Here is a 13172-nt window from a genome sequence, read left to right as displayed (position 1 = left end):
TGACACCAACGACTGTCAAGGCCCTCCAAGAATTCATCGGGATGGTGAATTATTACCAGAGGTTCGTCCCAGACATTGCCCACACTTTGCGCCCTTTGACCGAGGTCCTGAAGGGCAAACCTAAGAAGCTGACATGAGAAGAAGACCAGCAGCTCGCCTTCGCCCGAACCAAGTCTTCACTCAGCAGGGCAGGGCCACCATCCTGGCTCACCAGGACCGAGAAGTGCCATCCTGGAACAGCCTTTTTCAGCAAGAAGCTCAAACCCGCCGAGACTCGCTACAGCACATTCAACCGTGAACACCTTGCCGTCTACCAGGCCGTCTGCCACTTCAAATATCTCCTGGAGGGTGTCCCCTTCACCATAAGGACGGACCACAGCCGCTGGCCCATGCCTTCGTCAAGGCGGGTGATGCCTGGTCTGCAAGGCAGCAACGTCATCTCGCGGCAGTCTCCGAGTTCTTGTGCTCCATCGAGTACATCCCAGGTGGAAGAAATCCCGTAGCCCGATGCCATCTCGAGGGCCGAGATCAACTCCCTTCACCTCGGCGTCAACTACGAAGACCTAGCACATGAATAAGCCTCCGACCCCAAAGTACAAACCTACTGGACCACCATCACCGCCCTTCACTCAGAGGAGATACACTTTGGCCCCTCCAGGATGACGCTCCTCTGCGATACCAGCACAGGACGCCCTCATCCTGATACCCACCTACCGCAGGTAACAGGTGTTCACACCTGTCACCCAGCACGACAACCAGGCTCCTGATGGAGAAGTTCGTGTGGCACGGCATCAGAAAGGATGCTTGGGAGTGGGCCAGAAACTGCATCGCGTACCAGAGTAGCAAGACGGGAAGGCACACTGAATTGGGGATAGGTTCTTTACCCCAGCCCAGGTGAAGCTTCGGACACATCCACGTCGACGTCGTTGGGTCTCCTCCTCCATCCGATAATGCCAGAGACCTCCTAACAGGGATCAACTGGTCTATCACGTGGCCCAAGGCAACCCCGATACATAAGCCACCACAGATGCCTGCGCCGAAGCCCTCCTGACCAGATGGATCAGCTGCTTTGGAGTGCCCGACGCCGTCACGATGGAACGAGGACCCGCCTTCACGTCAGAGCTCTGGTCTTCCCTGGCACGCCTGATGGGGACCAAGCACCACACCACGACGTCCTACAATCCCACAGCCAACGGCATGGTGGAAAGGGTCCACTGCTCCCTCAAGGCTTTCTTAATGGTACGCTGTCAGGGACCCGATTAGAAGGCACAGCTTCCCTGGGTCCTTCCCGGTCTCTGCACCACCCCAAGAGCCAACGGCAACCCTTCCCCAGCAGAGAAGGTGTATGGGGAGACCCTGACAGTGCCAGGCGAATTCTTCCCCATTGACAGCGACAATCCTGATATTCCCCTGGCTATGTTTTGTGCAGCCACCCAAAAGTTTGTTCCCTGCCAAGAGACGTACGTTGACAGGACGAAGCAGTTCCACCTGCGAGCCCTGGACTCCTGCAGTTTCGTCTTTGTGAGGAACGACGCTGCCCTCCCGCCCTTGACGAGGCCCGCACAGAGTCGTCTGTCAGGAGGAGAAGGCATTCTTCATATCAATTGGTGGCCGCAAGGACTGGGTCTCAATAGATCGCCTCAAGCCTGCCATCATCCCCGATGACGACGACCCCGCTGAAGGCCCTTGCAAAACCCCAACACCACTGGTTCCTGACAGTGTCCCTAAACGTCATCGAGGCCACCAAAGGAAAGCAGTCGAGCCCCCAGGCCCACTACCAGGGACAGCATGCTGCTTTCCGGCCCTAAAGACGATGAGGACACGCAAGACGCCCCTCAACCGAGGGAATCACGAACCCGAGGACTCCTTCAGCTCCCTGCAAGATTCCGTTAGTCATCCAACAATTCTAAGTAATCATTGTCTTGGGGGGGGAGAGAGAGAGTATTTGTAAGGACGACATTTGGGTGAATGTTCGCCCTTCCATTGTAAAATTTTCTAGATTAATTTATGTCCTCTCTTTTCTTCCCGGAACTAAATTGTAGAGCATTTTACGCCATTTCTTTTGAAAGGGCGTAAAATGCTCTACAATTTAGTGACAGACATTACGCTTCCATCCGCGCGCCACCTTATGTATAGCCTCATTTGCTGAATAAAGTTAGTTCGCTCGCTCTGCTCATATTGCTCAGACCTCACAATTCCATGACACATGGAATCCCCTTTGTACATATCTGACTGATTTCTTATTATTATTAGTCATATTATCACACCCGATGGGAGATATGTGTGTGTGTGTGTGTGGGTGTGTGTTCCTTGTATCCTTCTGTTTGTCTGTAGATCCAAGCAGCCCAGTCGCAGACTAAATTTCAAGAGTGTCCCAATTTTTATTGAAAATTTACTTTCATCCTTAGGCATTAATTGATATGATTTTAATTGAAAAAATATATAAATTACTTAATTTAAAAATTTTATATGAAAACCGAAGTATAAAAATAGTTACTTCAATCAGGGAGAAGAGTTACTTTTTGGCAGTGACCATTAAGTCTTGTTCAAAGCCACTTGCTATCAGACTGACTACTATACTGTTATTTTAATATGTATACGTACCAAGATTTTTATATTTATAATTACCAAATCCATTGCTTATCTTCTTACCACAATATTCAAAGGAAGTTACCTTACTTTGCAGTAGCTGGTCGAATTAAATATGGCAAGTGTTGCTGCCTTTAATTATAAGACTGTGATGAGTTATGTAATAGTCTTCTAATTCCTTTTCACAAAGGGAAGGAAGTTCACAGTCAGAAGGAACAGCCATTTATTCTGGAGTGGTGCTTTGTCAGACATGATAATTGAACAAAGTTTGATGAGGTCTAGAAAGACACATGGAGGGCTCATTAATATTACTCATACAGTCAGTTTGAACAAAATGTTCATGTACAGCTCTTATTACTGCCCAGTACAGTGAGGCAGTAACATCATTGATCAACACACTCTCTGGCACCTGGTCTGAGCAGCAATGAGGGATGAACGTCAGTTATGTGAGACGTGATAATGAGCTCCTCCAGTTGTTTGTAGACTTCTTAAGGTAACACAACCCTTTCAGAGTTGAAGATGAACATCAGTTGATAATAAATATTGCGAGTGGAATTATTGCAATGTCAACGTTGAAACATCACTGCAGACTGGGAAGGTCATTCAAGAACAAATGACAGGAACGACATTTTCTCAAGTAACAGGAAAAGAAAAAAACAAGCTCAAACTTTCAAGTTAATGTATAAACTTGTGAAAGTGGCACGTGAGGAATTGTTCATATCAAGCACTGAGTTATATCAGAGACTTTTGGCTATATGCTACAGTCAAGGTCAACCTACAGAGGCAACCTTCTCCTTTAAGCTGTCAGTTCTCTCTTCTCTCTTTATAGATGGAGGAATGAGAAATACACCAGTCACATCTCTCATAATTTATCGCACATATGGATCCCCTGATATGTGTGAAATCAGTAAGCTAACAGTAGTGGGGATTGATGGATGTACTTTGCTACACAGTCAGTATTGGCCAAAAATTGGAACAATAGACACATCATGAGTTATGTGCGTTTTGTAATGTGGAGGAAAAGTCCTGGCCTACCTGTTTATGTTATATTGATTGCTATACAGTTAGGACAACCAAAGATCAAGCGTAGAAGCAGTGTCGACTAGACAAATCTTCCCCAAATATGATCTCAAATATCCCTTCTCCTATTCCATCTGACAAAACAAAATTTCTTTCTAATAGATGCAATAGGCAGGAACTGATCAGGCTAATATGACCGAGTCTAGAAGATACAGGTATTGAGGTGGAGCATGCTGATGAACAAGGAAATGCAGGTGTTATAACTGTGAAAAGAGTTCTTGATGAAACAGTTACTAGTAAGGTAAGGCCCCCATTTAAGTAGCAGCTGATGGATGATACAGTTATACTGGTCCCTGTCCTTCATCATGCAACAACCAGTTTACATGGAAACCAAGCAACATACACTGTCTATAAATGTGGCTAGAGAGGTTCTAGGACGTGAAATGTGCATGTGCCCTCCATTCATACGTGCTATGTCTGGGTGTGACACCATCTCCTCAGCCTTTTTTGGGATGGGAAAGGTATTTTAGATGTAGGATTGGAATATGTATCACTGTTGTACCACGGAGGCACTGAAACCCCTCAATGAACTTAGGATCCTCTACATTACTTCCTCCACAAAATATGTCCCAATAGAAAGGGTACCACCATCTTAAAGGTTGTGCCAGTTTCATTGTCTAATGGTTAATTTTCAAGTACGTACATACATACCTGGCGCAACCTGAAAACAGCTCTCAAGTATGAGGACTATGGGTGCAGACTTGAAGTAAATGGATCAATTGATCCAATAATGATAGTTATGCCTTCAGCTTCTCCAGAACTACCAATATAGATCAGATGTAGCTGTAAACATGTGCTTCATGTGTACACACATATACACATACATATACGTATATGTATATGTATATATATATATATATACATATATAAGTATATACCAATTCAAGCTACAAATTGTCCTTTAATATCTAAATTCACTTTACCTCCCAAAATGATATATTTTCATATATGTACCGAAGGGGAATTTTTTAGTTGATAATAATTTCGTCCCCCCATGGGATCGAACCACCGTCCAAGTGACGGGGACGAAATCCGGACAGTCAGTGACGCTATCCAATCAGCCAACATTTGTAGCTTGAATTGATATATAAATGGATCACGGTTCGATGTGATAATTATTCATATAAGTATAGTGTGTGTGTATATATATATATATATATATATATATATATATATATATATATATATATATATATACATATATATACAATACATATACATATATGTATAGGTATATGTGGTATGTATATATATATATATATAATATATAATATATATATTTATATGATATATATATATATTATAATATATCTATATATATATATATATATATAATTATATATATATATATATATGTGTGTGTGTGTGTAAGTGTGTGCGCTCGCTGATTTAATAGTTTTGAATATGCCTTTTCCGTGATAGTCTGAAGTCCCGTGAAACCGTTATAAGCGATACTGTGTGTATGTGTAACAAAGCAAGGCAACCGCCAAAGACGTTACAAGTTGACATGGCTTAGGCAGTTCAAAAGAATGTACGCATTTCTATATCCCTTCTTGATTGGCCCTTGAGTCTTAGGAGCCAGAATACCCAATCAGCTTTTCTTGCAATAACGGATGCTGTGTGTAGGGGGCATTTGAAACAGGCCGCACCATCGGTCAGATCAGTTTCGTTAGCGGGTCCCTCCCAAGAGTGCCCAGTGCCCGCAGTCCCAATCCCGTATTCCGCCAGACGTGCGTCACCATGAGTGTCAATAGGTCTAACCTGTCGTGCGTTTGTGCACTAGCATAGTTAACGTAATAATTACAGTTAAAGGCCACCTGTGTAGCTAAGAAGAATACACCTGTGTTAAACGTTCCCTCGATTATTATTTTTGCATGACCTCTATTGCATGCACGTGAACTTCTCTCTCTCCTGTTTTTCCTTCATATCCCGAACCCACAAATGACCGAGATCAGGTCTAGGTAAATAATGACGACATTAGGATTAATTACAGGTGCTAATGATCAGGCATCTATGAGTACGGCAAACTATTCTATTCAAAATGCATCAACTTTTTTTAAACGGTATGATTGTGTTCTGCATTATTTTTGTATAAATAATGATTCTATTCTATATCAATATTGCTTATATTATTAAAGTTGATGATTCACGGCCAGAAATAAGGAGACATATTGATTTAAAATAATAATGCATTTACTTTTTCTATTCAGTTTCAAATGTATTATTTTTCTTTATTTTTGAGTCTACCTCCATCTCCATAGTATTTTTACAAAACTTAAGCTTCAAACTAATATTTAAAGTAAAAATGAAGCACCACCTTAATGTAATTGACGGGTGGCGGCCATTTTCCTTATTGCCAAAATGTATGGTTGCATATTGTTGATTTTGGTTGATTTTTTTTTTGGGACATACTTGTCATCCACGGAAACCCAATGAACACATAAAATGCATTTGTTATACAAAATGCCTGGGTCTTTGTCCATTTTTACTGGCCTACTAAATCAAGTAGGTCATTTTCTGGCCCTTTCAAGCATGCAAACACCCTTGGCTCCAGGACTAATGCTTTTCCCAAAATTATCTGGGTTACACCACCCGACTCCACCTTTCGTAATGGGAAAAACAAAACCTGTAAACACAACGGCCCTCCAACCATTCAATTCCCATTCGAACAACTCATTTGCGTCCTCCAGTACAATAGCTTTGCATTACAATTATTTAGGGATACAAACTAATGTATACAAAAATTATAATGGTTTTCAGTAAATGTTTACAATTAATTTCAGTAGAATTATCAAAGCAAAATCAGCAAAGGGAAAATGGGAGTGAGAACGATAATAATATAGGATTAAGTCACTCAAAATTACATGTATAAAAGAAAACAAGAAAAACAAAAATAATCCACTACGACGAATGTCTGATTTATATATATTTCCGTAAAGATGACGGAAAGAAAAGAGCCAGACTGTCCGCCACCGTTCCCTCTCACAAAGTAGCTGAATGAATGGAATAATCAGCCTCTCTGGAACAAACCCATCCATGAGGATTTATTATGCTGCTACTGTTCTCTGTATTAATGGCATATTTATATGGTAATTTTACAACGCTGCTGTGTAAAATACATGTATTTAATGAGTAATTTAATAATTGATCTAATGCATTCAAAGCCCTGATGAAGTAAGGAAAAGAATCATTCACATTCTCCACCAACAGCCTTAAAAAGGTAGCCATATATCGTCGCTACGATAACGCCAAAGAACTTAAAGGAAAAAAAATATAAGTAAATAATACAAATGAGATAATTTTCCAATTAAACAAAAAATGAAATTTAAGCGAAGACTACATTAAAATAGCGCTCAATAACAAAAAGTAGCCGATGTTGCTGCTTTTTATTTTTCTCGCGCTACGTGGGTCTTCCAAATTCTCATACCGGAAAAAAAACCAGATTGCTCCGATATGGCCTATTAATATTATGAAACCAAAAAACCATTGTCTCGTTGCTTTATTTTTCAATGTATCTTCACAATTTCGAAGAAAGACTAACGAAAGGGCCAATGAATCATTAGTTGGCAACGCTACCATAAACACGCCCTTGGGCGGGGCTAAAATTCGTATCGGCTGCCTAAAACGTTTTGGCGATTCGTCAGCATTCGTTGACAATTACACTACACGATAGCCTTCACATAATCGATATTGTCTTACATAAGAACAACATTTCTGAAAAATGTATTTTTACTGCAAGATGAAAGTTCTAAGAAGGAAATGGTTTTTAAATTCAACTAAACTAAATTACTTTTTGGAACACGTAGATTAGTGTGAAGATAAACTAATACATAACATCTTATTTAGTAAAGAATACCAGTTTTGGTAATCGTGTGCATAGTCAAAGATATAAAGACAAACCCAGTCTTGACAACAAAGACAAGAGAAGAAAAATGTAAAAATCGCAAAAAAAAATATTTTTTTTACGACACTGGAATGCGATAATATAAAAATAAAGTTAAAAAATGACACTGTAGAAGCAGAAAAAAAAAGAAACTGCAAAACTAAAACAAACTGATACCTGCAACATGAAATAGGTAGACACTTAAAATTCCAAACACAGCATCTCTGTGGATCTCTAGTTGTTACTGAGGGAAGACTTCAATGTCAAATTGCAAAGGACACCATTCACTACAGACAGCCCGACACCGTGGGAGCCACTCACAGTACAGTAAGGAAAGAGAATCCAAGAATAATGGTGGTCACACTTTTTTGCATGGCCACGTTATGACATTAGCTGAATCGTGGTTTTCCTAAAAGCCCTTGTTCTAATGGATCTTTCAACATGTTCAAATCATCGCACATACAAAATAAGTGTGAATTCTTTTCACTTGTAGTACATGCAAGGAATTTTCAATATTCACAGACATTAAGCCCAAAAAATATAATAGTGTCGAATTAACTATGCAAGTAACGCAAGTACCTTACAACGTCCCCATATTCTTAGTCGCACTTATATCGTATGGCTTAACCTATTCCCGATCTCACACGAGTCGGAATAGGTAATGGGGCTAGAAATTCTAAGCAAATATATCAATGCATCAAGGAAAGTTCACAACTGAAAACGCACGATAGTAAGTGTTGCGTCACACTAGTTCAGCACCAAATGGAATTTTTCTTATATGCAGATTTTGAACACTGCAAAAAGACCGCAACGATTTTGTAAGCAAATTTTCCGTTATGCGAGCGCGAGATTCAGTCGTAAGTGTAAAGCGAACGGTTGCCGCGAGAACAGACGGCAACTGTGGTGAAAGAACGACGACTAGATGGCGGACGCTGATGCCCCAATAACAAGCAACGCACTGCCTCAAAGATCACAGGGGTGCCAATTTGACGGAAATCCCGCCATTTCTAGCGGATTTAAAGACTAACTCGCGGATTTCAAACCGCTGCTACAGGCAACGGGTAATTTAGCGGAATTTGAAGAGTTCAGCAGTATTACAGCTATTTTCGTATGAAAGTTTAGAAAATTTAAAATTCTTCAGAAATTGCACAGCTGAAGAAGTGACATCCACTATTCATTGTGATTAGTCAGGTACTGGCGCGCAGTCGTGCCAGATAACATCGGGCATTGTCAACCCATATCAGATACGTCCCTGGGATTTGCAGCAAGACCACAGAGATAGAAGGCCTGTTCGATGTTTTGTGACATAAGCAAGGGTGGTTCAAGCTGCTAGCACTGACTACGCTGCCAGACGAAAGAAATGTAAACCAACCCTCGCCAAATCTATCATTTTTGGTCTGCCAGTTATTAATTTACTTTTACCAAATAATACTTGCTCGAAACACAAGTTATAAGATTAACATAAAATGCTGAACCAAAACAATTTGTTTAGTTACAATACAGTCTATCAAAGAATACACAGCAGTGCATAGGTTTACATAACTAAAAAACATGGTTCTTTAAACTATATGTGAATGAAATCATTCTCTTACATACAGTCATTATTTGGTGTTTAAATTTTCTAACTTTCTCTTTGGCTACAATAGTTATTTTCTTGAACAACAATTATTCAATGAAACGTTAGTAGAAACTCATAGTTAATTTTTCTGTTTTTCTTTGATATTTAATCGTTTACATTCATGATTGTTGACCAAATGTAAAATTTTTATATTTGCATCCTGAATAAAAGGGCAGTGATTTTTTTTTCAATAGTTAGTAAAGCTTGAACGATATATTCATTGGATATTTGTAAAACTAAATGAACATTTTGTTTCTCAAAGGTATAGGGAGATAATGCTTTTAATGATAGTTTATATGAATGTTCATTGAATAAACATCTGTCATGAAGTTTTTCAAAGGGCTGGATGGTGCATAATGAATTTGTTTTCCAAATTATTGACATCAAAGAACTGAGGTAACTTCATAGTTTCATTTATAACTTTCTGGCCAAGACAATTATTCCTGATATATTATAACAATTTTACTGAAACATACACGAAAAAGGGCATTTGTTACTCTGAAATGGGTGAGGATACACTATAGACAGCTGAAGAATGCTGGGAAAATAGGACATTGCTTTCCCAATGATAGCATTGTGATGTTACAATGCAAAACACTGTAAAAATGTATTTTGCTAAGCCTATAATTACTTTCTTCAGTGTGCAGTGCAGAACATCAGCTTTTATGCTTTAATTGGGAATTTGTGCAACTTACGTGAATTTAGACTTTACCTGTTCCACATAAAGTAAAATGCCCCTGTTGCAGCTTCACTATAGCCAAAGGCTGAACCAACAATATTTTTGCTTTTATAATGAACATATGGTATTAAGTACGTGAGTTTCATCCACCATGAGTATCACTATTTTGTCATTGGGTAGTAATGATTTACATTTACTCTTGATGTACAAAAGAAAACTTGAGTTATGATGTTGGACAGACCTGTTTGAAAAAACACACTTTTCATGGTACAGTAACTTTGTGGGAAACAACTATAGGTATAACAAAAACACAATATTATCAGCTCTGATGAATAATCAAATTTATTCAGTCATTAACTAGAGCTAAAATTATTGCCAAAAATGAAATAACTAGTTTTATAACAGCAATGCAATATATATTGCAGTGTTAGAAATACATTCAGCAATATCAGCTCTTTGGAGTTACTGAATATCTGCTTAATGATATTTGTATCATGAACCTCTGTAGGAATCTTGAGATCTCCTATGTGAGTACTTCAGTGACATGAAAAATGCATGTGCTGTACAGTTAGGTTTAACTGTAGGTAGAGCATTGTGGCATAAGTATGGTATTTCATCAAGCTGTACTCAAGTTTTACCTGTAGAAGAAGAAAGATGGTCTTTTAATATTTTTACTGTATATGTGAGCACTGAAACCTAGTAATGCAATGAGAATAGGTTAGGTTAGGTTAGTGAAATTTCTATGTAGGCACGTGTTTTGAACCTGTAACCCCTAGAATACTATGCCGGTCTACTTTTTTTCACCTTAACCCATCTAGGCCCAAAAGGTTTGTCCCATGCCTTTGACTCTTGTCAATTGAAACTTGCCTATTTCCCCACCACTATACTGTACTTAAGTTGTGATGAACCTATAACTTATATGTCTGTGCTAATGTAACTCTTGAGTACCTAATCTGAAGGTTCTATCACACAGTTAGGTATCATGTTTGCAACCTTCTTACCCGACACAGGCCCTTACCACAATTATTGCAATAATGCTCTTTACCACATATAGGCTACAGCATTCTGGGGTTTCTATGCACTTGCAGTGTGTAAGTTTACCGTTCTTAGGTATACTTGTTTGATGTTTACCCTTTCTTTGCTTGTTGGTAACTTTTTATATGTTGCTTGCCTTACTTGACTACGGCTACCATTATTAGTCTTGCCTATTATGACATTTAAATAGTTTTTTTTTTTCCAAAGTTTTAAAAGTCCTGTACTGGGAGTTCTTGGACACGGGCTACACTGGGTATTGGTTGGCATAGGCTGCACTGGGAGTTCTTTGACTTAGGCTAGCCTATACCTATTCGACTCTGTTAAGCATTGGTTGACATGAATTCCTACTAAAATTCAATGTAGGTTAAACCAGTCTTTCTTATATTGCACTTGACCTTGTTGCTCACAACTTCTACCTAGAATGCAGACTGTATTTATATTGCAGTCAAAAGTCACCCAGAGAGAAAAGTCAAATAGGTAGTACCTGTTGCAGTGAACTTATTGACGAGTTTAACTGCTTACCACTGTAAGTTCGTCCAAAAAAGGACACTAGATGTATCCATGGCTCGCTACCTCATGATGCCATATAAGTTTTATGTTCCAGTTCATGAATAAAACAATGGAACCACGAAAACACCCTGTGTCCAAGTGATGTAAGGGAAGGAAGGTCGAGAATCAGGAGTGAGTAGCCAGTCACTCACCTTGGAGAGTCAGACCACCAGGGTCGACGTCATCACGTCACATCGAACAGGCCTTCTATCTCGGTGGTCTTGTTTGCAGACCGTATGCTCCACAACTATCATTCTACTAATTTCTCATTACATAAGCCATACGCCGGAACCTCTGGCATGGAAATTAACGGTCTCAATACAGATGTTTCTATGCATCTGGTAACACTGCCGGATGTGCAGCACAGGTGTTTCTTTTAAGGCAGTGGTTCTTAACCTGGGGTACCTTTAGCCCCAAGGGCTATGAAACCTTAAACCTGGGGGTATGAGACTTGATAGCCAGTGCAATGGTACCGTATATTTACCATGAGAAAGCAAAACATATATTTTCTTAATTTTTCTCTTACTATAATTGTCTCAATTTTTTTTTCTTTTTAAGTTAGTATTTTCACCTTGAAGAAGGTTATATGGCACAAAGATGGATACGGGATCCATTTCTTTTCAACTTTGATTCCATGGATGATAATGATATGATGAAGGATGATCTTGTGGAGTTGCAGACCAATGACAGAATCCGAATGGAGCTTGAAAAGATGCAACTGGATATGTTTTGGTGTGCACAACTCCACTCCAAACATTCCCAGTTAGCAGGGAGAGCTTTGGAGGTCCTCGTACCATTTGCAACAACATACTTATGCAAGGCAGGTTTTTCAACGCTCCTACATATCAAAACAAAAGCCAGAAAGCGTTTGGATTCAAGTGATGACATGCGTCTGGCACTTTCAAAGAAAGAACCTCATTTGAACATCATAATTAATGAGACACAACAGCAAAAGAGCCACTAATAATTAAAAAATCCAATAATTTCTCAGCAAGGTTTGTATCACAAATCTTTTTCATAGGTTTGTATGGTTATGGTATTTATATTGGATGGGGGTACGAGAACATTTTCTGAGATATCAAGGGGTACGGGCACTGAAAAAGGTTAAGAACCACTGTTTTAAGGGGACAACTGCCCCCCCACCCTCAACTTGTCCCCGTCACGCCCCAAGAAGTAACAGCAGCTGGTTTTTCATTATCCCTACCGAAATTCAACATTAAGTTATATCTATCTGTTTGTCTATCATATGAGACTGTCGGTACCCATTGGTGTAATTCTATATAAGAATGTAATTACAAAAATCTTATATCACTCTATTATGATTTTGGTACTCAAATTATCAACATTATTACTTTTAATATTTTATTTTCATTATGGTACTCACATTATCAATATTATTTATTTTTATTTCATAATTATAAAATAAATTCCATTGCACTAATGATGCGGTTGTTTCATAACTTTCATTAATGCCCGGCATTGCCAGCTGATGGCCCTATAATTTGATTTATAAAATAACAATTTGTCGAAAATTGTATTTTTCCTAATTATACAAACCTGAGGTCCTTTAACAATAGGAATGTAACTTGCGGCAGCTGGAACCGGTTGTAAGCTTCGAACACGGGAGTTCGGTAGTTAACTGCTTGTCCGACAGTCAGCACACCGCACGACTGGGAGGTGAAGAATCACTCTGCTTTAGGCCCAGGAAAAAACAGGAAAAAACAGAGTGAGGGGTGGCA

General features: G+C 39.5%; 2 protein-coding genes across 3 annotated transcripts in view; both read right to left on the bottom strand.

Moving 5' to 3' along the window:
• Nucleotides 1–8113, bottom strand: part of LOC135222776 (autophagy protein 5-like) — a 172781-nt gene extending 164668 nt beyond the window's left edge. Inside the window, exon 1 of the mRNA XM_064261035.1 lies at nucleotides 7730–8113. The gene's annotated coding sequence lies outside the window, so the exon portion shown is untranslated. The remainder of the gene's footprint in view (nucleotides 1–7729) is intronic.
• LOC135222775 (uncharacterized) overlaps nucleotides 1–13172 on the bottom strand; it is a 99800-nt gene that overhangs the window by 12264 nt on the left and 74364 nt on the right. The window contains exon 1 of one of the 2 annotated variants that reach the window (XM_064261032.1): nucleotides 8132–8439. The exons of the other annotated variant lie outside the window; for it this stretch is intronic. The gene's annotated coding sequence lies outside the window, so the exon portion shown is untranslated. Of the gene's footprint in view, nucleotides 1–8131; nucleotides 8440–13172 lie in introns of those variants that run through there. 2 annotated transcript variants of the gene reach the window in all.

This window comes from Macrobrachium nipponense, chromosome 8 (genome assembly GCF_015104395.2).
Source record: "Macrobrachium nipponense isolate FS-2020 chromosome 8, ASM1510439v2, whole genome shotgun sequence".
NCBI classification, from domain to species: Eukaryota; Metazoa; Arthropoda; class Malacostraca; order Decapoda; family Palaemonidae; genus Macrobrachium; species Macrobrachium nipponense.
This window is presented reverse-complemented; position numbering and strand designations above follow the sequence as displayed.